Raw genomic sequence first — 5174 nt, 5'->3', positions numbered from 1 at the left:
GTTTGAGAGGATTTACATTTATTATTTAAGACTAAACGTAAAACATGATTTAATATTTGATCATACCTAAAATGAAACAATAGCACCGATTATCAGGATGTGATCCTGTTTTTTTTGCAAGCAGAGAGCATGTGTTGTAAAAGGAAATTACCTAAATTTAAAAAGAATAAAAAAATTTAGAAATGAAACATTGAGCAAAACTTTTTAAACAAGGTTTTGAAAGCAACTTTGCTGTTTTTTTAGATTTGTTTATTTTTTTTACAGGTTATAAATTATCCCACTACATTTTTCAGATTGAGTGTTGGATTGAGCAAAGATGGAACATTTTTAGTGGGCTTGAAGTGAAGTGAAGAGAATGGGATCTGTAAAACATTGAAAAGAATACAATTCATAACATTCAGCCAGGGAGAAAAAAATAAATGTAAAAATATTAGATCTTTTCAAAAAAAGAGAGAAAAAAGAAGCCTGAAAAACCTAATTATTTTAGCAAATATTTAAGAAAAAGAAGTTCCTTTCAAATCCTTTTTCATTATGAAAACTTTCTGAATTAAATTTTTTTTTCTTTCTAACTAAACTGCTTATCATCTCCAGGTTCTTCAACAGTCCAGAACTATGACTGTAGAATCTACTGGTTTCTCTAAATAGCCGTGACTTCTTGTGTTTTACTCTGGTTGTAGATGGATCATTTGATTTTGGTAAATAAACTGAATAAACACCAAATGTTAAAAATGTGCAGGTGTGAACTAGCTTCATGAGACCATCCTGATCTCGCGAGCTTTCAAGGTTTCACTCGCAGATCAGTCTGGAGACTCTCCGTTAAAGAAAATTTGGAGCCGTTCACCAAACAAACGTCCAATCAGTGTTGGGTTTGAGGCGGGTTGAGGTGTGACGCAACGAGAAGCGCGACAGTTCAGTCTAAAGAACATGGCGGCTTCAGCCGATGAAACTAGCGTTAGCGTGGCTATCGAGCAAGTTTGATCAGAATTACAGAGTATTTCTTCACTGAAAGAAGAGCAAAACACTGCTCTGGAGGCTTTTCTCAGAGGAAAAGATGTTTTTGCTCTTCTCCCGACTGGTTTCGGCAAGAGTTTGATCTATCAATTGGCTCCTCTTCGTCGTCGCTCTGTTAGTACGTCATATGCTTCGTTGATCTGATTGGTTTATTTGGCCCGTCTATCACCAACATAACCAACATAGGCCAATCAGCTAACCAGTATTTTCGCCCCTTAACAAAATTACTTCAACGGAAGGTTTCCAGATCTGGCGGAGTCAGGTTAGGTGTGAACAGTTCAGTCAGGGATTATTTTAACTGAATTGATTTCAGGTATAAGGAGGAGTCTAATGTTTACTTCAGACCTGGAGCAGCCTGTTCTAAGGCTGTTGGAACATTTTCTCTGATAAAATAAAAAAGGTTTTAAAAATAGTCCAACATTTCATGTCTGTATTGATAGGGCATTTTTTATTCATGAAAACATTCTTCAGTCTTTCAGCACAATGTTTTAAAATCCAAAGAAAGGAACCGTCCGGGTCGGTTAGAACATCTCTGTCATCAGTCTAAGCACAGGCTCCCCTCAGGGCTGCGTCCTGAGCCCCCTGCTGTTCACCCTGATGACACATGACTGCTTCCCCAGGTTCATCACCAATCACATGGTTAAGTTTGCAGACGACGCCACGGTGGTGGAGCTCATCAGAGACTTCAACGACCTGGACCACAGAGAGGAGGTGGAGCAGCTGGTTGACTGGTGCAAAGATAACAGCCTGATGCTGAACGTGGAGAAGAAGAAGGAGATCATCCTGGACATCAGGTAGATCCGTCCTAACCACGCTCCACTGATTATCAACAGCTTAGATGTAGAGGTGGTCAGCAGCACCAAATTCCTGGGGGTGAACATCACAGACACCCTCACCTGGAATGTAAACACCACCTCACTGGTCAAAAGGGCACAGAAGCGCATTTACTTCCTGGGGAGGATGAGGAGAGCCCACCCAATGCAGGTCCAGAAGATTCTGTAACAGCTTCTTCCCCACTGCTATCAGAATGCTGGTCTGCTGAGAAAACTCTAAATAATGCCACATAATTTAGCTTTTTCACATGAGTCTGCGTCATGCTGATAACACCAAACTAAAATACTGCGTATTTGCACCATATATATTAATACTCTGAACTTCCATATCAATGCTTTTTTGCACCATGCTTCTTCTCATTAAAAAACGGAAAGAGCCAAAACAAGGCTTTGTTTTTGGTCCACCCTATAAAGCCTTGAACTAAACGCTATTGTTGACATTTTGAATTGAAAAAGCTTTTTTTTGGAATGACTATGACCTGGAGCACTGAGATTCTTCACCAGAACCAGATAAAAACAGACTTAATGTTTTAATAACTCCTATTCTTTTAATTGCACAGCAAATGATCTGCAGCAGCCCTTATATTTGCATATACTGAAGTATACATGTGTTGGTTTGTTCTGCTGACATGTAATGATCATTGCAAAGCTAAACTACAGTCCAGTACCGCTGGTCACCACAAGGGGGCGATTAGAAACTGATAACTATCAACTAAAATAATTTATATTTTTGTGAATTAAAGAATTACTGTTTTTCTCATAATTTTTCCTGATTCCTTTGAAGCAAATTATTCTTCCTCACAAAGAGAATCAACCTTCAGACAGAAAGATGTTTCATACTTCACTTTGGGTGTAAACTTAAGTATAGAGTGAGATATTTATACAATCATCTTCACATGCATCTATACTGGATTTAGTTGCTTTTGCCCTGAATAGATAAAACTTAACAAAATTAGGAAACTGGCATCTTTGCATTTAATATAACTTACATTAGACCTATTTTTAAAAGTGAGCTTCGAACATCAGCCAAAGCCAGCTGCATAGTAGAACTGAAATCCATCCCCAGGAAGTCCATGTGAAACAGAGAAAAGTAAAACCAGCATTTTTCTAAAGTGTGAAACAGGGGAGCTCTAAGATATTTTAGCAGCAGGTGCAGCAGGTTTGGTGTCCTAAAAGGCAAGAAAGTTGGCGAAGCTTTGCAGTTCAGAGTTTCTCTTGTCACAACCACAATCTGCAATTAAATAATCTGGATTTTATATGACAAAAAAAAAATACAGTGAAGTAAAAGAAAGATCACAATGTTTTTAAAAATATTTTACGGATAAAGAAATTGGAAAAGTGATATATATTTGTTCATCTATCCCTTTTTTCTCTGATAACTAAAATAAAATCACCTTATTAGCAAATAGCCTCTATTAATCAACACGGAGACAATCCACCATGCACACACTCACACCTAAGGAGAATTTAGAGAAGCCAATTGGACTGTAGGAGGAAGTACCCAGAGAGAACCCATGCATGCTCAGGGAGAACATGAAAACTCCATGCAGAAAGAGGCCGGGAATCGAACGCAGAATCTTCTTCCTTCAAGGCAGCAGTGCTACCCACTACATCACTGAGCAGCCCGCATTCCAAACACCTGGGCTTTAAATAATTTACGCATGGTGAGAAACCAATGCTCAATCACACTTAAGCATAGTGGCAGCAGCATGATGCTTTGGGGACAGGGCGGAGCTAGATGGGGGGGCCAGCGGTGGCCATGGCCACCCGTAGCCAATCATTGGCCACCTCTACCATTTTTTCCCTCTAATACAGATGATGGCAGCAGTAATACTCTCAAGTGGAATATTCAAAACATTAAAATTTTTGTGGTTAATTAAACACATCAATATGCTTACATCAAAGATAAGAAAAACAAGACTTCATGCTGTTTTCAGAACTAGATTTTGTGTTATATGGGGTAAAGAGAAAATGTATCTCTGAAAGTCATCTGGCAGTCTTCAGTGAAATCAAAGATAAATAACAATTTTAAGGAAAACTTATCAAATAACCAATTCATGCAGATATTAGTGCTTGTAAATATCCATTTTATGCAGAATGTTTATTGATACAAGTAGGTAAGTAATGACGATGAAAAAGATTTACACCGCAGATCTCAAAAATGAAAGAATTTTATCCACTATACCTTTTATTTAAAAGCACGGATGTTTAAAATTGGTTTGAGGGATTGCATTTGAGTCAATGAGTCAATGCAATCAACTGGTTTTCCTTAGATAGAAAACTTTGAATCAATCTGACTGGATGATCTGGTTGAACTGTAAAGTGCCTTGAGATGACATGTGTTGTACGCTACAGAAATAAACTGAATTGAAATTTAACTTAATTGTTTAAATATATCCGTCTATTTGTTAGCAAAGGCTATAGGAAATTATAGTTTGTCTTTATTTAGAAAATATGGATGTTGTGATTGTTCATTTTCCTGTTGGAACAGTGTAGATAAATTACAAAATAAATAAATTATGAATAAATATTATAAAAACATAATATCATTAAATATTTTTATATTATATGAAAATATAACATATAATTATAAAATACAAAAAATATAATATAATTATACATTTTTATATAATTGTATAGTAATATATAATTATAAAATAATAGATATAATTATACATAAATTACTACTAGATCATTTTACTATGCTGGTACACATTCCAGATTTAAGTATTTTTTTAATAGCTGTTGGAGTTTTGGGGAACAAACGTCACTATGAAAATATAAACAATCGTTCCGCCTGCTCTCCACCAATCAGCGGGCGTCTTTGGACCATTTAAAAACATAGTTCCGGTCAGCGCGCAGCGATCTGCTAGGTGTGTTTGAATAGCTAACACTCACTATAATCTGATAGCCTTTTTATTCGGGCGGCCTCCGGAGCAGTCAGAACCTTTTATCCGATCATTTGTAAAAAACACTGGATCTGTTCATACAGTTTTACTAAAAGTGAACTATTTAAACACCACTATGCAAGATAATTATGTGTGACTGAACCGATAAGGAATTTATCTTGTTCTCGAAGTGTTAGTACAACAATCTCCCTGACTAATGACGCTGTTAACTGTTTGAATGTAGTCTGTAGTCTACTCAGTCGTTTATCCTCATTTGACTTTAGATAAACTTCAAACACATCTACTTGAAACAAATATAAACGTACAAACACATTGTTTTGGTGATTAAATGGTGATTGTTTATTATGTGTCTTCTTTTGAGAGATAAGTCCGAATTGAAGGGGTCTAGCTTTTCAAGCGGAAGCTGGTGACAGACCTGCTC

The sequence above is a fragment of the Cyprinodon tularosa genome, unplaced genomic scaffold, assembly GCF_016077235.1.
Source record: "Cyprinodon tularosa strain WSP-4 unplaced genomic scaffold, ASM1607723v1 ctg1138, whole genome shotgun sequence".
NCBI lineage: Eukaryota > Metazoa > Chordata > Actinopteri > Cyprinodontiformes > Cyprinodontidae > Cyprinodon > Cyprinodon tularosa.
The sequence above is the reverse complement of the archived record's forward strand: the minus strand, read 5'-3'. Positions refer to the sequence as shown.